This window comes from Sus scrofa, chromosome 18 (assembly GCF_054392235.1).
Source record: "Sus scrofa isolate SSC_HxYL_T2T_F1_AM1 chromosome 18, Sscrofa_HxYL_maternal_Yorkshire_Landrace_v2.0, whole genome shotgun sequence".
Taxonomy (NCBI): domain Eukaryota; kingdom Metazoa; phylum Chordata; class Mammalia; order Artiodactyla; family Suidae; genus Sus; species Sus scrofa.
This window is the reverse complement of record NC_139400.1, coordinates 20170776-20198666: the sequence shown is the minus strand read 5'-3', so window position 1 is coordinate 20198666 and position 27891 is coordinate 20170776. Positions and strand designations below refer to the sequence as shown.

Here is a 27891-nt window from a genome sequence, read left to right as displayed (position 1 = left end):
TATTGAAACGACAGAGTTTGGAGCAGAGAAAGGTTCACTGCAGGGCTAAGCAAGGAGAACTGGTGGCTCCCACTCAAAAAAACCCAAATTCCCCCTGATTTTCAAGGAGGAATTTTTATAGGCAACATTTGTGGCAAGGGTTGCAGAGTGGGTGACTTTCTTCTGATTGCTTGATGGTGGGGCAACAGGGCGGTGCTCTGGGACTCTGACGCTCAGCCGGGAAGTTATTCTCCACCTGGGTGGGAACCTCAGTTCCTACAGAAGAACTCGGAGATATTTCTGGAGGAGCCCAGAACTTGCCCCATCACAGTACTATAGTTTTCTTTTTACTTTTTCTTTTTTTGGGGGGGAGCTTTTTAGGGCTGCACTCGTGACGTACGGAAGTTCCCAGGCTAGGGGTTGAATTGGAGCTACAGCTGCTAGACTACACCACAGCCAGAGAAACACCAGATCCGAGCCGGGTCTGCGACCTACACCACAGCTCATGGCAACGCTGGATCCCTGACACACAAAGCGAGGCCAGGGATTGAACCTACATCCTTCTGGATAGTAGTCAGATTCTTCTCTCAGGAGTGTTTGAATCTGCCCTTTGGAACTCAGGGAAGACCTAGGAGGTGAAAGCCTTTTTCCTGTAGACAAGAAATGGGGGACTAGGAAAGGATTGTGCCTGGGAGGGCCCCACAGGGTCCCGCGCAGTTTCACTCTGTCAACAGGCTGCTTTGTGGATTCAGCCAGTGGGAGATAGTGGCTGATGGCAAGTCAAGAAATGGAAGGGGAAAGGAGAAGTCTGAGTGATTCTCCGGTGCCCTGTGGCTTGCCAGGACTTGCTCCCCTCAAGTATGCTTCTTTAGCATATGCATTATGTTGAGCTAAAGGCCATTGAAAACCAGAAGACACAAGAAAGCTCTAAAACCAAGGCACAGGTTTTTCCTTTGTAAAGGAAATTTACATTTATAAAGTAATTTTCATTTGTAAGGAAATCTCCCTCTCCCATACCAGGAAGAGAAGATTTTCTAGAAAGTCTTACCAGTGGAGAGGCCCTGACTTAAATCTGCATAACAAATCATACTGAACAATCCTTGTTTACCAGGCTTTCCCAGATCACTTTTCCATAGATTGCTTTCCTGGAAACCCTAATCTCTCTCCATTTTTATTAGTATTTAAATTCAAATTCTGGAGTTCCTGTTGTGGCTTAGTGAAAAATGAATCAGACTAGTATCCATGAGGACTTGGGTTTGATCCCCGGCCTTGCTCAGTGGGTTGGGTATCTGACATTGCCTGCAGTGAGCTGTGATGTAGGTCGCAGGCGTCAGTCAGATCTGGCGTTGCTGTGGCTGTGGCGTAGGCTGGCTCCTGTGGCTCTGATTTGACCCCTAGCCTGGGAACTTCCATATGCCATGGTGCAGCCCTAAAAGCAAAAACACATAAGTAAATAAATAAATTCAAATTCTAACCATCCCTTTGAGTTACTCATTTCAGGATACTCCCCTTTATAAGTACCATGCACATCCTAATAAACTTAAGTTTATTTTTCTTTTTGTCTTTTTAGGGCTGCACCCACAGTATATGGAAGTTCCCAGGACAGGGGGTGAATAGTAGCTGCAGCTGCTGGCTTACTCCACAGCCACAGCAATGCAAGGTCCAAGCCATGTCTGTCACCTACACCACAGCTCATGGCATCCTTAACCCACTGAGGTAGGCTAGGGATGGAACCTGCATCCTCATGGATACTAGTCGGTTTCAATGCTGCTAAGCCTCGATGGGAACTCCAGTTTGTTTTTCTTTTTTTGAGCTCTCTTTGGCAGTCTAATTTACAGAGCCTCAGTTGGAGAACATAAGATGGTTATGTTGGAAATTATAATAACTCTGGCTTAGGTCATCAGTGTCAGGAAAGTGAGACACGTGGACAAGGAGAAATCTCGACAAGGCTCCTTACTTCTGCAGAAGGGCGCGGGTGCTCCAAAAAGTGTGCATGCCCAACAAAGGACCCTCCCCTGTTGACCCCTAACGCAGATGATGTACCTGTCCCCTTCCCATTGGTCGGGTCAGGGCCCACATTCTTCCCAGTTGGCTAATTTGAAACAAATTGTTACTGGAAGAAGAGGGAGGGGGGGGGGTCGCAGGGTTGATTCAGCAGAAGCTGGAGCGGGAGCAAAATAGAGAACCAAGATTTCCTTTGATAGAAAAGACATTATGTTACTTTCCACAATTCTCCCCTTTCATTTTTTTATCAAATATTCTTTTCTTCAAACTTTGGGCATGGTTTGGCTTTCATGCTCTATTGCATCCATTAGGAGTATATTGGCTTGGTGGGGATGGAGTCGTAGTTGCTTTGTTAGGGCAGTCTCTGTTAATCTTTGAATAAGTCCCCTGGCATGAGGAATTATACAACGTGCAACTAAGACAAGGACACTAACTACAACAATTCGAGGGGTAAAGATTGAAGCTATTAGTCCCTTCTATTTTCCAAACCAATTTTCTAAAAGACCTGTAAAGGGGTCATTAGTACCAGAATTCTCTGAAAGTTCATTTGCTAAGGTCGTTAATCCACGTAGGGCCTTAGTGACGGTGCCATCTGGGGCGGTGTTATTGGGAATGAAAGTACAGCACTGGACACCAGTCATTACGCAGATGCCACCCTTTTCTGCCAGCATCATGTCTAAAGCAAGTCTATTTTCCCATGCCATTTGACTAGTTGGCCCTTGCTGTTCCGCTATTCCTTTAATGACATCCCTAGTGTAGTTAACAAATCTGTGTTGATTGTAATAGATGTAGTTTATCCAATCAACATTTTTATGGTTGACCACCAAAAGAGAGCAGATTCAAATCCAGCAGCTATTTGATTTCTTGCCTTAAATTTGTTTTGGACACCCCAGGGAACACCTATTGAGTCAATATAGACCTGGGGGTCAAAGGCCCCCCTGGAGTCGTGTCTCGTTCCTTTCGGATTGGCTGAGTTCAAAATTGGGGCCTAAATGCCAGGGTGAAAGGGATGGCCAATTGCCCCAAAGCACAGGTGCCACTCCAGTTTTCCGAGAGACTGCCCATTAGCGGACCCCCACAATACCAGCAGACATCTGCCTGGGGCACACGGAACTGGGATTTATTGTGGAGGGTGTTGTAGGACCAGCTGTCACTGCATGTGGTCAGGTTGCCTAACAAAGTCATCTCTGCCTCCTGTCGTTCTAGACAGGAGGAGAAACTGATGTTTTTACTTGGCAGCAAAACAGTTCTCGGGGGGGAGGGGGGGGCTGATCTGCAGAACTTTTGACTTCAGGAAATAGCAGTGACAGGGTCCAACAGGACTCATTATTCCAAGCTGTTTTGTCCTGGAAAAGGGCCATCATACATTGAAGATCCTGTGGGTCTGATGACCATCCCAGAGGATAGGGAACCACCAGGGCCTCCGCTCTCCCTATGGCACAGGCGTAACAATCGCTTTTATGTAATGTGCCCACAGAATATTTTACCCATCCCAACCAGGCATTTGTGTCCCCATATCCTGTTTCTATCTGAGTTGTTTCTTTGATGTTGGTAACTTCAACCATTTTAACTATATTAGGATGATTTTGAGGGCGTGGATTGGGGAGAGGTGAGGGTCTAAGGGGAGGAGTGGATCTTGGAGATTGGGAAGAAAGAGTAATTGGTTGGGTTGAGGGTACTAACCTAAGAGCCATTTGTCCCACTGGGTCTGTCCCAGAAATATGAGCTCCTAAACCTTATATACGAGTTGCCACTGATCGTGGCTGGGCTAAGGTGACTGTTGTTGATAGTTAACAAGATTGGATTACATGTTAAGTGGGTACAACTAATTGGGGGCTCTCCCTTTGAGATGTGAATCTTGTCTCTCTCTCTTTTTTTTTTTTTTTTTTTGTCTTTTTTTTGCTATTTCTTGGGCCGCTCCCGCGGCATATGGAGGTTCCCAGGCTAGGGGTTGAATCGGAGCTGTAGCCACCGGCCTACGCCAGAGCCACAGCAACGCAGGATCCGAGCCGCATCTGCAACCTACACCACAGCTCATGGCAACGCCGGATCGTTAACCCACTGAGCAAGGGCAGGGACCGAACCCGCAACCTCATGGTTCCTAGTCGGATTCGTTAACCACTGCGCCACGACAGGAACTCCTGAATCTTGTCTCTTAATGCTCCTAAATTATGAGCCTAGGGGGAAGTCCACCCCTTGTGTTGGGTGGTCCACCAAACATCATCCCAACTTGCACATGGGTATTCGTACTCCCGTGTTCCCCCTTGTTTATATAGTTCTTGTGGGCTGAGTTCTGGACAAAGACATTTATCTACAGATGAAAGTTGTCTTTGCCTTTCTAGAGTTCCACAATCTAGGACCTGGCAAGCATCAAATTTTATGACTATTGGGTTAGGAGTCTGGGTTAAGTTAATAACTAATTTGGGTGGATAACCTGCCCATAATCCTAGGCCCTGATAATATTTTGGAGTTAGAGGGTCCCATGATTCACCCGGATTACCAAATACTAATGATCCCCAAATAGTCACCCATGTCATAAATAACTTTGAGCCCTTTTTAAGACCAACTGGGTTTTGGTGGTCCCTGGAGAAGCCACCCATTGTTCTTTGTCTGTTATGGCCCCCTCCCCTTTTTTCACCCGGGTGTGGTGAGTCCATCCTAGCTCAGCCATTCCAACTGCAGTTTCAGTAATCAGCAATCAGCAACACGAGGAAAGGTCCCTCCCAGGTTGGCTGGAGTTTGTCCTCTTTCCATGACTTGATTAGCACATAGTCTCCAGGCTGGTGAATGGACCAGGAAATCAAGCGGTGGAGCCTGGGCTGGTAATCCCTTCTGTCTGTCTGGCCATTGTGTAAATACCAGCACGCAGATAGACCTTTAAGACTGTGTCACACATGGCCTGAGGCCCCCACTGGCTCCCTTGGTGTAGGTGTGTCAGAATTTCTCTCATAGTAGGTTTGGATAGCATTAACCTCCCATCCGGAGGAACCATCTTCACTGAGCGTCAGGTTGGGCCCCCAGCTGTTTTAGCTGTTCCGTCTCTTTTTCTGAAAAGGAGGGAGAGATTGTTATTTTGGGAAGGGAGCAAGTAAGATGGAAGATAGGAACCTCCGATTCTAATGCCACCCTCTTGACTTCCTCATCTGCTAAGGAGTTTCCTCAGGCTTCAGATGAGACCCCCTTCTGGTGACCTGCACATATACCACTGCTATCTCTTCTGGGAGTTGGAGATTATTAAGTACTTGTTTAATTAATTCCTCATGTATTAGTCCCTGTCCTTTACTGTTAATAAGTTCCCTTTCCATCCAAATTTTTCCAAAGGTATGGACCACTCCAAAGGCATATTTAGAGTCAGTATAGATTATGCCCTTCTTTCCTTTTAAATATCTTAAGGCTTGGTTAAGGGGAAAGAGTTCACAAGTTTGAGCCGACCATGCATTTGGGAGTCTTCCTGACTCAGTTATCTATTGAGTCTCTCCATCAATGACTGAGTAACCATTATGTCTTTTTCCCTGGATGACCCGAGAAGATCCATCAATGAATAAATGTCTCCCTGAACGGAAGGGAGTTTCCCATAGATCAGGTCGAGTTTTGGTCTGATAGTCTATTAAATTTAAACAATGATGTTCAGTGGGAGTTGAGGGCTCCCTTTGAGTGAGGAAAGAAGCAGAGTTTAAAGCCTCACAATGGTTAAAGTTAAGTCATCCCTTTCCAATGAGACTGCCTCATATTTTAAAATTCGGGAGTCAGTGAGCCATCTCCCTACCCTTTGGTTTAGGATGGCTCATACCTGGTGTGAGGTACTCACGGTTAGCCTTTCTCCAAAGGTGCGTTTCCTGTTCTCTTCAGTTAAGAGGGCAGTGGCAGCTACCAACTGTAGGCACTCAGGCCATCCTCTGGCAACAGGGTCCAGGAGGTGGGAAAGAAAGGCCACTGGCTGGCGACTTCCCCCATGTTCCTTTGTGAGGACCCCTAGAGCCGTTCCCCTGTCCACACTTACGAATAAATGAAAAGGTTTTTCAAAGGAGGGTAGAGCCAGACAGGGGCACCTGTCAGCGAATCCCTCAGATCCCTGAATTGCTGTATTTCCTCTTGGCTCCATAGTAGGGGGTAAGGGCCTTCCTCCACAAGCTTAGAATATAGATTTTTAGTTTTTAATGCATAAGAGTTGATCCAAAGGCAACAATATCCAATCAGGCCTAGGAATTTTCCGAGTTCATGTTTGGTAGTTGGCAGAGGCAGGCCTATGATCCCCTCTATTCTTTCTGGCTGGGTTTTCTCTTACCCCCACTTATTAGATGTCCTAAGTATTTTACCTCCTTTTCAATAAACTGTAACTTTTTCTTAGAGACCCTAAGGCCTTGTTCCCCAAGGAAATTGAGAAGGGAAACTGTAGTTGCTGTAAGTTTCTTTTGATCCATGTTTAATAGTAACAAGTCACCTACATATTGGAGTAGACAGGTCCTGTGAGGGGTGTAAAGTCTCCCAACACCTGTTCTAAAATTTGCCTGAAAAGATGTGTGGAGTCTGCAAACCCCTGGAGGAGGACTGTCCATCTATATTGTTGTCTTCTTCCAGTTACTGGGTCCTCCCATTCAAAGGCGAATAGGTCTCTACTGTCTGAGTCCAGGGGGCATGCCCAAAAGGCATCTTTTAAGTCAATTACGCTGAACCATTGGTGGTCAAATGGAATTTTACTCAGGAGGGTATAGGGATTTGGGACTACCGGATGTTTAGCCTCAACAATCTGGTTAATTGCCCGCAAATCCTGGACCAAGCAATAGGACCCTTACAGGGAGAATAGGGGTATTATAGGAAGACATGCAGGGTTCTAAGAGACCCTCTTGAAGAAGTCCCTCTATAATTGGCTTAAGTCCCATCCTTCCTTGTAGAGGGAGAGGGTATTGTTTTCTCTGGACTACTTCTCCAGGGATTTTTAACTGTGTTTTAATTGGGGTCACGTTAAGTCCCCTACGATTTCCCTCTGATGCCCACACTTGTGGTTGAGTTTGTCCCTCCACTGTTGGGATTAAAAGATTTAATTTTACTTGTAAAATTTTTTTGGTAAACTGTAAACCCAATCCCAATTCGGTCATTAGGTCTCTTCCGCACAGGTTTGTGCCAGCCTCTGGAACAAAAAGGAAGCATATTCTGGCACATCTGTTTTGGAAATTTACTTTGGTCTCTTCTAAAGTTTTTGCAGAGAATCCCTCCCATTTTACTCCAGATACTATTTGTTCACATGAAGAAGAAAGCCCTTTGGGCAAGTAACAAAGTGAGGAGCGAGATGCCTCTGAATCAATAAGAAAAAACATAGTTTCATGGTATGGTCCTACCTCTAAATTTATCAAGGGCTCTGGGTAGGGCATCTGTGGATTTTTAAGTTGGGAGCCCCTGACACCCCTAGTCCTCATTTTCCTCAAATAACATGACAGGGATTGTTTTCTCCTCCTTTTTCCACTCAGGGCACTCCCTTTTGAAATGTCCCGATTTGCCACACCTCAAGCACTTGTTTTCACCTTGCCATCTATTCCCCTTGCCCTTCTGTCCTGTTTCTGGGTAGCAGTGAGGCTGATATTGTGACCCTCTCTTACTTTTGTCTTTAGAACCCCTTTGATTTAATCTGTCTTGTTTTTGTTGATATGCAAACATGATCTTGGTCCTTTGCTTTTGCTTTCCCTCATCCCTTCTCATGTAAACTTTTTGTGCCTCTTTTAATAGGTCCTCTAATGGTTTATCTTTCCCATTCTCTATTTTTTGTAACTTCTTGGAAATATCTGGCCAACTATTAGTTACAAATTGAAGTTTGAGCATGCCCTGTCCCAGAGGGTCGGTGGAATCTATTCCACCATATCGTCTCATCTGAATTCTGAGTCTTTCCAAAAATTCAGTTGGTCCCTCCTCTTTACCTTGCCGCATCTCAAATGCCTTAGATATATTTTGAGTTGGAGGTACGGCATCCCTAATGCCCTGAATTATTAGATTTCTCAAATCCATCGTATGTCCCTGGTGGACCACGCTGTTATTGTCCCATCCGGGGTCCTCGTTGGGAAATCTTGTTTCTGCCCTAACTTCTCCCGGTTGAGGAGGATGGGTTCGCTTCCACGAGGCCATGGCTGCCCTTCGAATCATCCCCCTTTCTTCTCCAGAGAACAGAATGCTCAAAATAGACATTAATTCAGACCATGTATAGACGTGTGGTTCAAGGAATTGATCTAGTTGATCTGCTACCCCATATGGGTCTTCCAGCAATGGTCGCAATTCTCTCCTAAAATTTCGGACCTCAGTGCTGGTTAAAGGGGCATTTACATATCCTCTTCCTCCCCCACCTAAGGGAACCTCCTGTAGTGGGAAGAGCATTTGTGGCCCTTCTTGTCTATCCCCAGGGGTAGCAGTGGGAAAAGGAAAATTTTGAATATCCTCCTGACATTGTTTTAACTCTCTCTTAAGGCTGGAATAAGGCCCTGCCATATCCTTTGATTTTGTTGAGGCGCTGGGCTTTGATCCCGCGGGTTGCGGCAGTATGTCTATGCCTGCGGTGCCCCCCGCTCCTGTTCTGACTCCCCGAACAGTGGCAGTGAACATGTGCCCACCTGGTGGGCTCTAGGCTCCTCCCCTTCCTGCTCTGACTCAGCTAGTGGGGGGCAGCACGCCTGAGCCTGCGCAGTGGGCTCCGCGCCCCTGCCCCTCTTGTGCTCCCCTGGCAGTGGCAGTTGCGGCCGGAGGGGAGCTAGCACCATTTTGGGGATTGTAAGGTGGCAGCAGAAAGCCAAGGGGGTCCCGCGGAGGGGAGGAAGTCCCCAATTATTCTTGGGTTTCCTCCTCTTTTTCCTTCTTATCCCATGCTTTGAGGGGAAATAAGACCACCTGTCCCTGCCGCCAACAGAGAGCATAATCAGTTTCTTCCTGAGACCCTGGTGTCTTGTTCTGGACAATTGAATAAGCAGCTGACAGACCCAATCCTCGTCTGATCTGAACTTTGGCCAGAAGATGGATGGGGCAAGGGCAGGTGTCTGCGTCCAGATAAAGCAGCAATACTTAATCATTTTTCCCTTCTTTTTGTCCTTCATCTGTGGATTGTTGCCCCAATATTTTAACATTAATCCCAGAGGGCTGTCTGAAGGAATTTGGTCCCCCCCCATTTGATCCTCCAAGTGGAAGTACAAGTCGGGAAGACTTACTTCCCATTTCCCAGGGTCGTTGTTTTGATCCTCCAACTTCACCCGAGACCACCGGCCTCACCCCAGGCCTTTGAGGGTCGTGCTTTGATTTTATGATTTCATCCGAAATCGCTGGCCTCACCCGAGACCTTTGAGACTTACGGACCCCCTTCCCCGACCACCAAGGATTTTCCTACCTTGGTCCATTGATGGAAGTTGCCTGGTCATCCTGCGTTTTCCCGAGTTGTAGAGAACCCTCCACAGGTTTGAAGTTCACAGATGCAGACTTCTCAATTCAGGGCCACTGCAACAGGGCTGTGGGATGCGTCTCCCCTCCTCGAGAGTCCATAGTCCAGTGGACCCCGAATCCCGGAAAACCCCCCAAGTCTGTTGGAAATTACAATAACTCTGGCTCAGGTTGTCAGTGTCAGAAAGTGGGACATGTGGACAAGGAAAAGTCTCGACAAGGCTCTTTACTTCCGTACAAGGGCGAGGACACTCCAAAAAGTGTGCACGCTGAACAAAGGACCCTCCCCCATTTATCCCTAACGCAGGTGATTTACCTGTCCCCTTCGCGTTGATCAGGTCAGGGTGCACATTCTTCCTGGTTGGCTAATTTGAAACAGATTGTTGCTGGAAAAAGAGGTAAGGAGGAAGGGGGCTGCAGGGTTGATTGAGCAGAAGCGGGAGCCTGAGCAAAATGGAGTAACCAAGACTTCCTTTGACAGAAAAGACATTATGTTACTTTCCACAGTTAGAAGAAAAATACTTTTTCCCCTCTCCTGAAACTGAGCCAGGGCCCTGTGGGGCTCCTGAGCACACAGTCTTTCTGTGTCCCCCATTTCTTATTTGGAGGGAATAAGCTTCAGCCTCCATGATCTTCCCTGAGTTCCAAATGGCTGGTTCAAACAATTGTTAGTCAGGGAAGGGAGGGGATGCAAAGACAAGGGAGAAGCAGTCAAGAAACAATAGTGCAGCCTGGGGGGGCTGGGGGTGGGTGGGCAGGGTCCTGGTTCCACTTGAAAGGATATATAGAGCAATATTTTTGAGTTTTTCTGCAGAACTAAGACTCCCAACAACTGAAAACAAGAGGAAGGCCACCAGGATAAGAGCTTGCATCTACCCTGATCCTTATCTGTGGCCCAATTTTCTTCTCCCAAACTATTAAGGGAGAGCACAGACTTTAGGGCATTAGCCTGATGTGGCCTCCTTTGCCTGACAAAATGATAAAGCTATTTTTTTTTTCTCCTTCACCAAAAATTGTCTGTTGTTTTTATTTGGCACCAATGGACAGAGGCTGGGTTTTTGCAACTCCCACCTCTCTCTCTGCTACAGCAGTGGCTTCATTTCCTCTGGTTTTCCAAACCTAGTTACTATGGTTTCAGCCTCTGCAGCCTGACCCTAGTCCATAGAAAAATTAGAAAATTATTCACCAGATGCTTATTTAAACAAAAAGGCATGACAGATTTTATTCAAACTACTGCAATAGGAGAGAGAGAGAGACACCTTGATAAGAGAACTGAGCTCAACTCTGAAGACAGCAAAGACAGCTGGGGATTTATAGCCAAAAAGCAGAGTGGACGGGTCAGTGAATGGAAAATTACTAAGAGGAACATGATTAGACATCAAGGGTAGGGGGAATTCTTGCTCTTGATTTAATAGGCTATTTGCTAAAGGCACAACAGAGTTGTCATATCAAGAATGAGGAATTTGATCAGCTATGAAGGGTTGGGGAGTCTCTCTAAACTGATTTAACAGGATTCTTGTTAAAACTGTGCTCAGAGATATAGTGATGCTTGGCACTCCAAGACCAAAGTGGAGTACTAGTGTTGGGCTGTACCCCACAGGCCTACAATGTCCTGTGCTTGCCCAGCTTCAAAACAGAAGAAAGAGCCTGGAGTCAGCAACAGAAATGTCATGGTTTAATGGATAGGGGACCCTACACATCTGAAGCAAGGTCCCAGAGTGAGACCCCACCATGTGTGGTGGACAGTGGGCAGGACATTGTGGCAGTCTTTGCCAAGAGGGGTGGGGAAGGAAGGGGGAGAGAGGAGATTGCCAGTTATGGGGGGGGAATTACGTCCTATTGGCTTATTAGTTACCAGGGAAACCAGTAGAGGCAATCACCCTCCCTGCCCCTTTGATAAGCTATCACTAGCTGAGGCTTGGGGCAAGTACATAGGAAGGTCAGCCCTGTGCATAGGATGTGAGGGAAACAGGCACTGGTAGAGCAGGGGATGTACAGAGAGCAAGAGAACAGCCATCTTGAGTGGCCTGACTATACAACTAGTCAAAAAGAGTTCAAAAGAGTTTGTAACTGGACTCAAATTATTTTGCCTTTTTTCCTCCAGCCATGGAGTACATGGTTGCTTCATGCTCTTGCTAGTCTCTGAGTTGTCTCACCAGCCTTTGTTTCTCAACTCTTCTATCACATTTGTTATCAATTTCCTGCATCAAATTCCTTTTGTTATTGCTGTTATTGTTGTTAATAAAATTTAACATATATGCACAAAAGTACAAAGTCTTAAGTTTGATGAATTGTCACAAAGCGAAAACACATCCATCACCCAGATGGACTCACAAACATGAGCAACATCTCAGCAAACCCTCTCTTGTCCTTTTACAGTCACACCTCTGTGAAGATTGTCCTTTTAAGGCCATAAATTAGTTTTGCCTATTTTTTATTTCATATAAATTGCAGTACATTAGGTACTTTTTAATGTCTGACCTCCTCTCCCAACAATATACCTGTAAGATTTATCATTGTATCTGTTCATAGTTTGTTCGATCCAGTTGCTGTAGAGTTTAGAATTTTGTGAATGTATCAACCATCCATTCTCTGGGGCATGAATACTTGAATAGCTTCCAGATTGGGGCTCGAATAGTTCTGCTATAAACATTCGTGTACATTTCATTTGGTGAAAGTTTCTCTTGAGTATATATATTTAGGAGTGCAGCTGCTGAAATCACAGATATGTTTATGTGCAGTTTTGTATATTCTGCCGGTGTTAACAGTGGCTTTACTCATTTACGTTTCCATCAGCAGAGATGAGAGTTCCAATTGTTCCACATCCTAACCAATACTTGGTTTTACCTCCTTTTTTCATTTTAACCATTCTTGTGTGTCTGCAGTAGCATTGCATGATGATTTAAATTTGCGTTTGCCTCATAACTAATGAAGTTGTCCACCTCCTTATCACATTTCTTCAGTTTTAAGGACATATTGTTCCTTTTTTCTGCTTAATTCATTACCTAAAGGAGGAGTAATAAATTTACTGTTGTTAGTTTTTTCTCTTCTATCCCATCTCTACTTCTGATATTAGTCAATTTTATCTTTCCTAGCGTATCTGCTATTTTAATGCTTATAATTTTATTGTTTGATTTGTCAGTCTTAAATTGTATGCATTGACTCCCAGTGAACATAGATAAGCTAATCACTAAGCTTACTCTACCTCAGAATTTCTATCCCCTCTTCCCCTCCCAATTTTTGGTAGTTATATTATTTTTAGAATACGTACTGTTTACATTCTTATATATAGCTAATTTAGTGCTCATATTTCTTTCAGTTTCAGTTCTAGAGTCGAATATATTCAGTGTTCCTTGCCAGCCCATTTGAAAACGTTTTCTTTCTTTCTTTTTTTTTTTTTTTTTGTCTTTTTGCCATTTCTTGGGCTGTTCCTGCGGCATATGGAGGTTCCCAGGCTAGGGGTCTAATTGGAGCTGTAGCCACCAGCCTACGCCAGAGCCACAGCAACGCGGGATCCGAGCTGCGTCTGTGACCTACATACACCACAGTTCACGGCAACACCGGATCCTTAACCCACTGAGCAAGGGCCAGGGTCGAACCCGCAACCTCATGGTTCCTAGTGGGATTCGTTAACCACTGAGCCACGATGGGAACTCCAGTTTTCTTAATCATATTTGTATGGTTAGAATTCATACCCTGGAAATCTCCTTAAGAAAGTTTGATAGCATAACATTTCTGAAATTATTTCATGTTAAACCATCTTCTGCTTTTATGTTTGAAAAACAACATAATTGAATTTCAAATCTTTGCTTTATGTACTTTCTTTCCATGTTATCTTGACTATGCCAACCTAATAACTCGTTGTGTTGAATATTGACAATCCGAGTCCACTCTTCCACTGAAACCTCAGAGACACACTGCTTCCCACAAATTTGGTGGCTATGTGACTTTTTTTTTTTTTTTTTTTTTCTTCTTTTCCCACTCTCTCCTCCTCTGCTCTCAAATCAACCTGGTTCCATGGAGGCTTCTACCACTAGTCCTCCTTCTCCCAGTTCCTTCATTCATTGCTATAAATGAAGGATGCAGTACCTGTTCTTCAGAGTGGGCCTCTCACCATCAGGATGGTGTTATTGCTATGAACATTCTGCCACCACTGAACTATTTTGAAATTTATTCTGCTTCTTTATTTCACTTTCTTGAGGCTTCTGCCAAACTCAGTTTATTTTAAAGGCTTTACACATATTTTGGAGTATCCAGATTATCTACCTATCTCTATATAGATAGATAGAGGTATAATCTCATAATATCGCCGAAAGTGGAATTTACAGGGTTTGTTTTATTCTCCTATTGCTTTTGTTATTATTTTCACGAGGAAAAGGGCAACATGTGACTTGCCATGTTTATACTGAAAGCCCAGAAACAGAGATTTTTAAGGAAACTGAAGGTCAGATTTCAAAATAAAGGAGTGAGAAGAAGAAAATTTTAAGTTTCATCTTTCCAACAACATGTTAAGCAACTGACGGTGTGTTCTATGAAAAGATGAGATTACTATCTCCAGTAAAGTAAATATGAGTTTTCTGATGCCCTTGAAGGAAGCTGTTGTGAAAAGATTGTTCCAAGGGTCACTTTTATTTTCAAAATCAGTATTTATTTTATGAAAGTTGCAAATTCAAACACTGAGTTCTTTCTTAGACTTAAATTTGTAACTTATGTTATTTATAAATCCATAAATTTCAATAATTACTTAAAGATTTATAAAGGCCTTAATGTTATAAACATTTTAACTGCTTTTATTCATTCAGTAATGCTACTTTTTAAAAGTATTGCCATTATTTGATAAAAACAAGATTTCCCAAGTACCTCTATAATTTATAAATCTAATATTGTGAATTTTTTACATACTTGGAATGTGCGAATCTTAAGTCATATCAAATATACTAAGAAATTACGCAAACACATTTTAAATTGTAATCCCAAAGCTGATATGTCAAATTACTCACTATAATGCCAGATAAGTTACTAAAACACCACATGTGCATATATGTAATTTTCAAACTTAAAACAAAAATATTTATTGTATTTGTCTGATTTACCTTATTCTCTCTACATTTAATTCTCTGTATCTAATTCATGGGCAGGACAGTACATACCAAGGAGATAGATTTGGTGTTATGATCAACACTGGTTGGGATTGTATATCAACCAAACATTTAATTAGAACATGAGGTGCAGAGCTGCAAATACCTGGGGGAAATTTTCCCACATTCTGGACTGCCATTTTGAGCCTTTTTCTATAGCTTCTAAGTCAATAAGGATTCATCAATGTATGTCATTTGGATGGATAATTTTACAGCCCTTGCTCCCAGCCTCCCTCACTCACATTACCTAATTAGAGGGTTATATTTACCTATAGCCTCTCCCAAGTTTACTAATTTATACTTGAATTCGATTCACCTAGTCTAATATTTTATTCTACTCTGAATGATTTCCATGTCCATCCCATCTGGTAAGACAACATTTTTAGATACATAAGACATTGGAATGAATGATGCAAATTTCTCATGTCTGTGCCTGACTTTGTTTCACAAACCTAATGGTTCCACAAGTTCTAATGACATGAATTAAAAGTAGCTATAAGCCCATGCGTGGTAGTCCATTAAAATTGTATAAGGGAGAGAAAAATACTTGAAGTTATAGGCAAGCTTAGTTTTTATTTATCATTATTAACTTGAAAATAATCAAGTTAAAAAAACCTATAGTATAAACATTTGTGATTTGTGCTATGATTCCTTAGAGGTCCTTCTGAGAAATTTCAAGAGGGGAGACAAGTTATTATTGCCCATTTTTGAGGCCAATAATATGATATGAGAACAGATAGGTAGGATTTTTATTCCCAGGATAGGATGGAAAATGTGCCTCATAGTAGAAGTGTAAGAGAGCTGCCATCGTTCGGAAAGAAAATGAAGAGCTTCCAAATATGGCCATAAAAGTATATCCTCGAAGTGGTTTTGCTGCAGTTAGGACATGAGCTTCTACTCTGTTTCCAAGATTAACTCTCTCCTTGGCAATCTCTCATTAGCTAGACCTGCCAACATAATGCAGCTGTGGCTCTAACACTCTGATCCATTGGCACACATGGTAGCCCTTCATTGTTACTAAGAGGAAATAGAACACTTTACACAAAACTAAAGCCCAAAGTATAACCAAATGGAATTTTAAATGGAGGCACATAAACCTAGATTATACTTAGTTGCTATGATTTGCAGGACCCCACCCCATCTCCAGCCCCTGGACTGACTTCCTTGGGTAATTGCACAGGAAATCCTACCCAGGCAGGAGAGGAAAAGACTGCCCACAATGCATTCTATCTTATAATCTGCTTTAGGATAATTATCAGCTTAATAACTCAATAACCCCAATACTTAATCCAGAAATACTTATCTGTAGTATATGAGGATGAGAGTGGATGTTTGAAAATCTCCCATCTCCAAAAATCAGGCTTATAGAGAGGGGGGAAAAAAAGGGAGGAGGAATTCTCCTCCAGAAGTAATTGGAGTTCCCATTGTGGCTCTGCCTGTTAAGAACCTGACATAGTGTCTATAAGGATGCACATGCCTTCCTTGACCTTGCTCAGTGGGTTAAGGATCTGGCCTTGCCTCAAGCTGTGGCGTGGGTCACAGATGTGTCTCGCATCTGGTGTTGCCATGGCTGTGGCATAGGCCTCAAATGAAGCTCCAATTCAATCCCTAGCCCAGGAACTTCCATATACCACAGGTACGGCTGTGAAAGTGAAAAAGAAAAAAAAAAAGAAAAGGAAAAGTAATTGAAACTGAGACATGTTTCCTGGAGGGAAAAAAAGGACCAACAAGCTCTCTCTCAATGTTTATACTTATTATTATAGTGGAAAGAGTACAGGCTTGTAAGCAGATAAATTAAGCCTAGAATACACTTTAAATCCTATCAGTTGTATCTTTCAATAAAGGAATTAAGCCACTTAAGCCTCAGTTTTCTCACTGATGAAATAAGACACACATCTCCTTAGGGTGGTTGTGAAAAGTCAATGAGTCTGACTTGTAGTAGGTATTCAGCATGTGTTGGTCAACTTTATGTGTCAACTGGAACAGCATTTGGGGATGAGATTAACATTTAAATCAGCAAATTTTGAGTAAGCAGCTTACCCTCCCTAATGTGGATGGGGCTCATCCAATCAGTTGAAAGCCTTCCCAAGGAGAAGGAAATTCTTCTGTAGATTGTCTCCATACTGGAACTGCACCATCAACTATTCTGGGTGATCTGGAACTTCCCATTGTGGAGCAGAGGAAATGAATTCAGCTAGTATCCATGAGGATGTGAGTTTGATCCCTTGCCCTGCTCAGTGGGTTGGGGATCTGGCGTTGCCGTGAGCTGTGGTGTAGGTCACAGGCGCGGCTTGGATCTGGCGTGGCTGTGACTGTGGTGTAGGCTGGCAGCTGTAGCTCTGATTTGACCCCTAGCCCTGGGAAATTCCATATGCCATTAGGTGCAGCTGTAAAAAAAGGCAAAAAACAAACAGTAACAAAAAACTCTTCTGGGTGATCAGCCTCCTAGTCCACATTGTAGATTTGGACTTGTCAGCCTCCATAATCAAATGAGTTAATTCCTTACAATAAATCTCTTTTGCTGTATATATATATATATCCTATTGATTCTATTTCTCTAGAGAACCCTGACTAATATATAACAGCTATTAGTTTTCTCTTTTTCTTCAAAAAAAAATTCTTTTGTGGTGCACAACTTTATATGGAGACTTTAAAAGATTAAGTTATGTGACAGTGACAGAGCAAACAGGCATGTCAGGTGGTAACTAATACCTCAGAATTAACCACAATTACTCAAGCACCGCAAACTATCCCAGCTCTCTGAGCAAGAGAAAGACCGCACACACAATCTCCCAGATGCATAGGTTGGCAGAGAGCAGAGCGAAGGGGGCCCCCACCTCTGCAAACTCTTCACTGCCTCCTTCCTCTTCGCATAGTCATGTCCCTGGACCCTGAGCTCTGCCCTGGGGATGAGTCAGATCTTAATGATGCCCGTAGACCAGGCTGCCCCAGCTGTGACAGACGACCTGAAGATTGTTCCATAGCTGATTTTGTAGCATAGACTATAGCTCATGTCTAGATAAATCTGGCTTTCATGCTTCAGTAATTCAGCCAATGAACAGCCTTGGCACATGTACCATATTGCTTCATATAAATACTTTCCTGACAACTCCTTGTTAAGTAACAGGCAGTGGAACATGAGCAGTTTCCTTCCACAGCCTCTATAAATAACCTCTTTGTAATCTCCATTGTTACCTTCTGGGCTACACTGACAATTCTCAGGGAGACAGAGATAAAAAGACGTCATCCTTGCCCTCAAGAAGCTCCCTTTTAGTCAGACAGATGAGAACAGACCTGAACAGCTAATACCAGACGAGGCGGTATGTGCTATAATTCTCTTACTGAACCACACTTGGGTCTGCTCATGTGCCAATCTACCGGCACCAGGTTGTGGTGAAGGGAAATGCAGCATTTATTGTAAGGTGCCAGATGCCTCAAAAAGCCTGAACTCCCCAGTGGGTTTCAGGGAGCCTTTTTTATTTATTTATTTATTTAGTCTTTTTAGGGCTGTATCTGTGGCATACGGAAGTTGCCAGGCTAGGTGTCGAATTGGAGCTACAGCTGCAGGCCCACACCACAGCCACAGCCACTCCAGATCCAAGCTGTATCTGTGACCTATACCACAGCTCATGGCAACACCTAATCCTTAACCCACTGAGCAAAGCCAGGGATCAAACCCACATCCTCATGGATACTAGTCAGGTTCAGTATCACTGAGCCATAATGGGAACTCCTAGGACCTGAAATGTCAGAGTTTTGACAGGAGAGGAGAGAAGAAAGTGTCTCAGAAAATAGTATTACACGAGCAAATGCACACACTCCATAGGACAGCAAAGATATTCAAACTCCTAAACTAATAAACTTTAAATTCTGCTTTACTGGAGTTCTCCTTGTGGCTCAGCAGGTTCAGAACCTGACTACAACCCATGAGGATGCCACTTCAGTCCCTGGCCTCGTTCAGTGGGTTAAGGATCTGTCATTGCAGTGAGCTTTGGTTTAGGTTGCAGACGCCACTTGGATCCCATGTTGCCATGGCTGTGACATAGGCCAGCAGCTGCAGCTCTGATTCGACCCCTAGCCTGGGAACTTCCATTTGCTGCAGGGGCTGCCATTAACAAAAAACAAAAACAAAAATTCTGATTTACTTATAAACACTAAACCAGCAAACTGACTTATCTGTACCATTCATGTTTATCATTTCCCTCTTGTTGGTTATAGAGATAATAAAAGATTAACTTTGAGAAAATTAAGCATCTCTAGATTTATTAAGGGGGCAATAATAGATCTAAATTTGGTGACCAACTTTTCATGCTCAGGCCAGATTTTGAATCAAATGTCTCCTGCATATCTTATAGAGTCATGTATCAAATGAGCTTAAAGGCTGAGAAAACGGAGTCAGCCCTGGAGTTCCCGTTGTGGTGCAGCAGAAACAATCTGACTAGGAACCATGAGATTGTGGGTTCAATCTCTGGCCTCACTCAGTAGGTTAAGGATCTGGCGTTGCTCTGAGCTGTTGTGTGGGTGACAGATGTGGCTCGGATCTGGCATTGCTGTGGCTGTGGCAGGCAGCTGTATCTCTGATTAGACCCCTAGCCCGGGAACCTCCATACACTGTGGGTGCAGCCCTAAAAAGACAAAGGACAAAAAAAAAGACTGTGAAAACATGAGGATGGACAGAAGATGGATCAGTTGCCTAAAGAGCAGGAGGGTTAGACATATTCAATATCCCTGGTGCCCTTCCCCAAATTGTGAGAACTTATTCCTCCATGAAATTCAGAATTTTCGAAAGCAGTGCTTCAGAACTTGGATGGAGGTAAATCTGAAAAAGAAGACTGGGGTAGGAAAGGCCTTAAAATCTTGACTTTCTCCTGCAAATAAGAATCATCAAAGACTTTTAAACAGGAAAGTGGTCCGATTTGTGTTCTATTAGAAATGCCAATAGACTTCCCTTGGGGCATACCAGGTTAAGAATCTGGATTGTCACTGGAGCAACTTAGGTTGCTGCTGTGGCACAGGTTTGATCCCTGGCCTGAGAACTTCCACATGCCTCAGGTGTGGCCAAAAAAGAGAAAAAAATATCCATGGCAGCGGAGCAGAAGATGAAGCAGAGTAGATGATAACCATGAGCAGGAATACAATTATCTGCCTTTTCTCTTGGAGACTTTTGCAACTTTATTTTTTATTTTTTAATACATTTCCCTTGTGATAAATTCTACTCTTTTTCCCCCATTTTTTATTTTTTTTTAATTTTTTTTTGTCTTTTGTCTTTTTTTTTTGTTGTTGTTGTTGTTGTTGCTATTTCTTGGGCCGCTCCCGCGGCATATGGAGGTTCCTAGGCTAGGGGTCGAATCGGAGCTGTAGCCACCGGCCTACACCAGAACCACAGCAACGCGGGATCCGAGCCGCATCTGCAACCTACACCACAGCTCACGGCAACGCCGGATCGTTAACCCACTGAGCAAGGGCAGGGACCGAACCCGCAACCTCATGGTTCTTAGTCGGATTCGTTAACCACTGCGCCACGACGGGAACTCCTGTTTGTTTGTTTTGGGGCTGTACCTATGGCATATGGAAGTTCCCAGGCCAGGGATCAAATCCAAACCCCAGCTGTGACCTATGCCACAGCTGCAGAAATGCCAGATCCCTAACCCACTCACCAGGCTTGGGATCTTCCCTCTCCTTTGTCCTTCCCTTAGACTGAAAGTGTTCTCGGTGCATGTGTCAGGACAGGAAAGCCACAACATGTACCCGATCAGGGCCCAGTGGTCCCACTGGTATCCCATCTCAAAGCATCACCAGGGATCAGCTGCAGCTGCTCAGCCTGAGGTCTGTATATGTCCTTCCTCATTCTGTTTTGAAAGATATAAAGGTTTAATGCAAGGAACATAAAAACAGGAATAAGAATTGGGTTCTAGAACTGGCTCTGCTACCATTATCATAGAACACAATCCAGTTTACCTGATTAAGGTGAGTGTCATCGGTGGAAAACCTGCTACAATACACTTTTATTCTGGCACAAGTATTCAGATATTAGCAGACTGATTTTACTTGTGCTGTACAATTTCATTCAACAGAAAGTTCCTGCTGCTAAAATGAAAGAGTAAAATGAAATGTAAGAATGTTACAAAATAAACTTGTTAATCTTTTTTTTTTCCCCTTATGGTCTCCCCCGCAGCATATGGAAGTTCCCAGGCTAAGGGTCGAATCGGAGCTGCAAGTGCTGGCCTACACCATAGCCGCAGCAACACCAGATCTGAACTGCGTCTGCAACCAGCATCACAGCTTGTGGCAACAAAGGATTCTTAACCTAAGCAAGGCCAGGGATCGAACCCACATCTTCATGGATAGTAGTTGGGCTCTTAACCTGCTGAGCCTCAATGGGAACTCCAAACTTGTTAATCATCAGTGAGATGAAGTATAGTACAGCAAGAATCTGCATCAATGAATTACTATCATCTGTAGATATGTAATAAATGGTTCCCATCTATCAGGTACTATGCTAGATGCTTTATATGTTAAATACTCATTAACCCTCAAAACAAATAAGTGATAGATGTATGATTAACAGTACTTTATGGCTGATGAAACAAATTCATGGAGCTTACATCACATGCATGTATTGCCATAGCTAGAGTAGTAGAAGTGGTATTTGTAGAAACATCTCTCTGTCTCTCAGAGCACTTGCTCTTATTCACTGTTACAGACAGCTTTTTGGTCTCATCCTAAATATATCATTTAGAGACCAAATTTCGTAACTTATTGAGAAGAATTAGCAAAACATTCTGAGGTATTTCAACAATTAATGAGGCCAATAATTTGGAAGGGAATGGATAATTTCTCATCTTAAAAATGACATAAGCAATGAAAGTATAAGATATTAAATAAGTATTTTAAGTTTTTCTTTAATGATTTTTACTTTTTCCATTACAGTTGATGTACAGTGTTCTGTCAGTTTCTACTGAACAACAAAGTGACCCAGTCATTCATATATACGTACATTCTTTTTCTCACAGTATCCCCTAATCATGTTCCATCACAAATTATTGGATATAGTTCCCTGTGATATACAGCAGGATCTCATTGCTTATCCATTCCAAAGGCAATAGTTTGCATCCATTTACCCCAGACTCCCAGTCCTTCCCACTCTCTCCCCCTCCAAGTCCATCATTTTTCTTTTCTGTGGAAAGGTTCATTTGTGCCGTATATTAGATTCCAGATATAAGTGATATCATATGGTATTTGTTTTTCTGACATCCTTCACTCAGTATGAGAGTCTCTAGTTCCATCCATGTTGCTGCAAATGGCATGATTTTGTTCTTTTTATGGCTGAGTAGTATTCCACTAGTCTGTCATCCACCTCACTTACTCTTTCTTCTGCCTCTTGTATTCTGCTGTTGGTTGCTTCTAATAAATTTTTTATTTCCATTATTGTATTTTGCATCTCTGCTTGCTTAATCCTTAACTCTTGAATTTCTTTGCTCAATATCTCTTGTAATTTATCAATCTTTGCTTCTAGTTATTTTCCAAGATCTTGAATCATCTTCGCTATCATAAGTCTAAAGTCTTTTTAATGGAGGCTGATAATCTCCATATCACTTATCTGTTTTTCTGGGGTTTTTTCCTTGCTCCCTTATCTTTCTTGCTCCCTTATCTGAGTTACAGTTCTCTGCCTTTTCATTTTTATAGGTTTTTGGTGTGGTCTCCTTTTTGCAGACAATAGAGTTGTAACCTCGCTTACTTCTGAACTGATGTCCACCTCCCTTGTGGTTGGTATGGGGGCTTGCTGTAGGTTTCCTGATTGGAGAGACTGGTGCCTGCCACTGGTAGGTGGGGCTGATTCCTTTCCCTCTGATGGGTGGGGCTTTGTCTCTGGGTGAGATTAGAGGCAGGCTGTGGGGGGTTCTTTAGGCAGCCTGTTTGCTGATGAGTGGGGCTGTCTGTGATCCCACCTGAATTATTGTTTGGCCTGGGGCTTCTCAGTGCTGATGGGTGGGGCCAGATTTTTCCAAAATGGCTATCTCTAGAGGAACATACACTGATGAATATTCTCAAGATCTTTGCCTCCAATGTCCTTCCCCCACAACAAGCCACAGTCACCCCCTTTTCCCCAGGAGATCCTCCAAGAACTGTGGTCAGGTCCAACCCAGATTCCTATGGAGTCTCTGCTTTGCCCTGGGACCCAGTGCGAATGAAAGCCTTTGTGTGCCTTTCAAGAATGGGGTCTCCATTTCCCCCAGTCCCATGGAGCTCCTGCACACAAGGCCCACAGGCCTTCAATGCCATATGTCCTGGGGGCTCCTTCTTCTAATGCCAGATCTGCACGTGTGGGGACCTGACGTGGGGCTCAGAACTCTCTCTTCCATGGGTGAGTCTCTGTGATTCAGTTACTTTCTAGTCTGAGGTCTGCCCATCCAATGGGTGTGGAGTTGCTTATATCACATAGTCCCCCTTCCTACCATCCTGATGTGGCTTCCTCTTTGTCTTCTGGAGCAGGATATCTTTTTTGATAGTTTTCAGCCTAACTGGTTGCAGGTTGTTCAGCAGTTGGTTTTAATTTTGTTGTCTTTATGAGAGAAGATGAGCTCCAGTCCTTCTACTCCACCATCTTAATCCCCAGTATGGCCATTTTTACAATATTAATTCTTGCAACCCAGGAACATGGAATATCTTTCCATTTCTTTGAATTCTCTTTAATTTCCTTGATTAGTGTCTTATAGTTCTCAGCCTATAAGTCTTTCCCCTCCTTTATTAGAGTTCTTCCTAGGTATTTAATTTTTTGGGGTGTAATTTTAAAAGTATTGTATTTTTTATTCCTTTTCTAATATTTAATTGTTAATATATAAAATGCCACTGATTTCTGAATGTTAATCTTGTATCCTGCTACGTTGCTGAATTTGTTAATCAGTTTGAGTAGTTTTTGTATGGAATCCATAGGGTTTTCTATATATAGTATCATGTCATCTTCATACAGTGACACTTTTACCACTTCTCTTCCCATCTGGATACCTTTTATTTGTTTTGTATGTCTGATTGCTGTGGTTAGGACTTCCAATACTATGTTGAACAAAAGAGTGATGAGAATGGGCATCCTAGTCTTGTTCCAGATTTTTTTTTTTTTTTTTTTAGGGCCACACCCACGGCACATGGAGGTTCCCAGGCTGGGGATCGAATCAGAGCTACAGTTGCCAGTCTATGCCACAACCACAGCAACTCGGAATCCAAACTGCATCTTCAGCTTACACTGCAGCTCATGGCAACGCCGGATCCTTAACCCACTGAGCAAGGCCAGGGATGGAACCTGCAACCTCATGTTCTTAGTCGGATTCCTTTCCACTGCGCCATGATGGGAACTCCCTTCTAGATTTTAATGGTGCAGATAATCTCTGTGGCTGTCACTCTGCTCTGCCCTCCTCAGTCCAGCTGCTGTGCTTTGCTGGAACTTTGAGGTCCCTCCGTTTCAACTGATCTCCTCATCAGTTAGGTGGCCTCCCAGGATGTGGGTTCCTTTTCTCTTTCACAGCTCCCTCTCAGAATGCTGATCCCCAATCCCTTTTCTCTCTTTCTTTTTTTTTTTTCTTTTGTTCTACCCCGTTATGTGGAGGGTTTCTTGCCCTTTTTGAAAGTTTAAGTTCTTCTGCCAGCGTTCAGTAGGTGTTCTGTGTGAATTGTTCTACATATAGACGTGTTTTTGTTTTATGTGTTTGTGGGAGAAGGTGAGTGGGACGCCCTACTCCTCCACCATCTTGATCCTTCCCCCTAAACAAGTAGTTTAAAATGGAAAGAGTTGAACTTCTCTGAAATGTTGTTATAATTAATTTTATTATGAAAAAATATACATGTGTTAAAGTGAATGAAATAACTGGATTTTAGGAAATAAACATTTTAAATAGGAACCACAAATTGATGGGTTGTGGGTCTATGAGGAATCCACCGAGGCAAAGCTGTGCAATTTTTTTCTCTCCATGAACATAGCACAAAAATATACCTGAAAGGAGGTGATGACTCATAGAACTACTTTCCCGAATTATGAAAGAGAAGCGCTCCTGTGAGGTTATCTGCCTTGGGAATAGTAATTCGCATGCATCCCATTTAAAAGAAACATCAATGTAAATAAAGCAGGCAGCATTTTAATAGTCCCACTGAACATCTGAAGCTACCTCACTCCAGAGCAACCGTCTTCAGAGGAGGATGTATGCGGCTGAGGATACAGGAAGCTTCTCCTAAGCATCTCCAAATCCTCAGTTTCTATAGGTACTGCTTCCTGAACTGATACATGCTGAGAAAGCACCCATAGGCCAATTGATTCTACTTTCCCTTTTACCATCTTCCTTCTCCAGTTTTACAAAGGAAAAGCATAGCCGAAACTTAGTGTCAAAGTCTATGGGACACCTAACAAGGCACAATTTGTAATACTGGTATTGGTAAAGCCTCCTTAAGTAAAAGCATGATGAACCCAGAGTAGAGCCTCATGTCTTTTCTGGTCTTATCTATCATGTAAGGAAGAAAAATGGTGTTAGAAATGGGATAGATTGGAGTTCCCATTGTGACTCAGCAGAAATGAACCCAACTAGTATCCATGATAGTTCAATCCCGAGCTTCACAGCGGGTTAAGGATCTGGCATTGCCGTGAGCTGTGGTGTAGGTCATAGATGAGGTTCAGATCCTCTGTTGCTGTGGCTGTGTAGGCCAGCAGCTGTAGCTCCAATTCAGCCCCTAGCCTGGGAACTTCCATTTGCTATGGGTGTGACCCTAAAAAGCAAAAAGTGGGAAAAAAAAAAGAGAGAAGTTGGATAAGTTGCTCACCTCTTCTCTCCTGGCCAAAGCCTGGGGGACTGGAACAAGCAGCCCACGACCATGTTCCATTGCAAGCTGACAGCCCTCGATTACCACAACCCTGCTGGCTTCAACTGGAAAAAAGAAACAGAATTTAGAAACTTTATTGATTAGCTTGAAGACCAGAAAATCAGACACTTCAAGATTGAAGACAGGTAATTTAAGAAACATCCACAGCAGTGACTGGCCCAAGTTCTTTGAAAAGTGTCTCAGAGATGTTAACTGTCCCTTCAAGATTCAGGATCTGTTGCCGGAATTCGGCCTAGGTCTGCCAGTGCCAATTTGAAATGCAGAGACAGAGTTTGGGGTGAAGGAGAAAAAAATGTCTTTATTGCTTTGCCAGGCAAAGGAGGGTCACAGCAGGCTAATGCCTTAAAGAGTGTACCCCCTCCTTGGGAAGGATTGCAGGAAGTTTTTTTATAGTTAAAAGGAGAAAAGCAGGTTTTCAGATAGGAATCAGGATTGGGACAAACATGCATTCTTCTTTCTGTGGGGGAATCTTAGTCATCAAAGCTGGAGTCAGGAGATCTTGGTATAATCATGCTGGTGGTCTTCTGGGTTATTGCCTAGAGTAAGAGTACTTGCGAAAAGGGCATATCGATCAGAGATTAGAACAAACTAGGAAAGTTCCTGAAAAATATCTCCTGCTAATAATCTTTAACCCACAGGCAATTATGCTCAAGGTGCCTAATCTTTAGCTTAAGGGTGCTTGTGTTTAGGGTGCAATTAAGGCAGGGAGAAGGACAAGGAAGGACTCTAAGCTGTTCAATTTTTAAAGTATTCATTTCTAAAAGAAGCATAAGGAATATAACTTTTTCCTCAGGGGTATGCAACGCCTGCATCAGACTGACCAGTATTGCCGTGGCTGTGGTATAGGCCCGCAGCTATAGCTCCAATTTGACCTCTAGCCTGGGAACCTCCATATGCTGCATGTGAGGCCCTGAAAAGACAAAAAAAAAAAAAAAAAGAAGATTCAGGATCAACAAGAAGCAATTTATTGGATATTTATTGGATTCTTGGTTCAGCTGTTAGAGTTGAATATGGAGATAATGCTGAAAAGCACAAGGACTTGGTACCTGTTGATACAAAAAAGGCTGACAATGAAGCTAAAAATGCAGAGCGATTGATCAACTTGGATGCAAAAAATCCTGATTTTAAGCTGGTGTAATGGCTTTGGCTAACCTTCTTCAGATTCAGTGTCATGGTGATTACCTGATAATGCTTAAGGCCACTCGCATTTTGGTCCAGGAGTGCCTGACATCGGGTGTGGTTGCTAAAACCAAACAACAGAGAACTTGCCTTCTGCTGTAGAAGAACATATTCTTGGTTTTGACAGAGGAGATGCTGTTCTTAACGAAGCTGCTCAAATTCTGCTATTGCTGCATATTAGAAAGGCTCAAAGGAGTTCCTGTCAGGCCTCAGTGGAAACAAATCTAACTAGGAACCCTGAGGAAGCTGGTTCAATCCCTGGCCTCGCTCAGTGGGTTAAGGATCCAGCGTTGCCGTGAGCTGTGGTGTAGGTCACAGATGCAGCTTGGATCTGGCGTTGCTATGGTGTAGGCCAGTGCCTACAGCTCCAATTCAGCCCCTAGCCTGGGAACCTCCATATGCCTTGGGTTTGGCCCAAACAAACAAGCAAACAAAAAGAACCTGAGAGAGCAGGGGAAAGAAGAGCTCAGAGAGCTACAGACAATTAATGAAGCCAGAGGAGCTGTTCAGCCAATTAGTACCCGTCCAGACAGACCACATACTGGGGAAAGTTGGAAGATGGACATTTTAGGATTTGGGGCTTTCACCTACTTAGCACAGTTGGGAACCATGTACATACGCTCTGGCATGTATTTGGAAATGTCACTTTTTTGAGGGAAGAATCTCAGAAAATTGACTATATTCTAGAGATTTATCATCATTTCTTTTTCTTTAATAAAGTTGGGAAAGTGAATAGAAAAAAAAAAAGAAAGGGCATAAGTTGGGCAGCAAGAATGTTAAATAATACCCTCCAAACAGAGATGGAACTTGAGACTGAAAAACGAAGCAGACAACTCCACAACATGCAAATATTAAATTTATTGTGGGTGGGAGTTCCCGTTGTGGCTCCCCAAGTTAAGAATCTGACTAGTATCCATGAAGACATGGGTTTGATCCCTGACCTGCCTCAGTGGTTCAAAGGATCCAATGTTGCCACAAGCTGTGGCTTGGATCTGGTATTGCTGTGGCTGTGGCGTAGGCCGACTGGACCCCTAGCCTGGGAACTTTCATATTCTGTGGGTGCGGCCCTAAAAAGACCACACACACACACACACACACACACACACACACACAGTTTACACACACACACACACACACACACAGTTTACACACACACACACACACACACACAGTTTATTGTAGGTTACTTACGTACAGGCAGGATCTGGAGGATGATGATCCCGAGGCATTACGGCTGCACTCTGCACCACTGAAAGACATCGAAAGGGGTACAGGGAGATTTATAGAGGCCAAAGCTAAAGATAGAATCTGACTACCAGGG

At 43.3% G+C, this 27891-nt stretch overlaps 2 long non-coding RNA genes across 16 annotated transcripts in view; one reads left to right on the top strand and one right to left on the bottom strand.

The window, feature by feature from the left end:
* Positions 1–27891, top strand: part of LOC146394915 (uncharacterized) — a 234253-nt gene that overhangs the window by 109442 nt on the left and 96920 nt on the right. The window lies entirely within an intron of this gene.
* LOC146394916 (uncharacterized) lies at positions 925–27821 on the bottom strand. Of its 14 annotated transcripts, none has more exons than XR_014833686.1 (6): positions 27766–27821; positions 25332–25435; positions 20487–20615; positions 20186–20377; positions 9341–9530; positions 3081–5030 (listed from the first exon to the last, which is right to left on the bottom strand). It is a non-coding gene; the product is annotated as an uncharacterized LOC146394916 (long non-coding RNA). The 14 variants fall into 14 exon arrangements; XR_014833690.1 differs by lacking the exons at positions 3081–5030; positions 9341–9530 and adding exons at positions 9602–12395; positions 16569–16689; XR_014833687.1 differs by lacking the exons at positions 20186–20377; positions 20487–20615 and adding an exon at positions 9707–9776 and having other exon boundaries at positions 925–5030.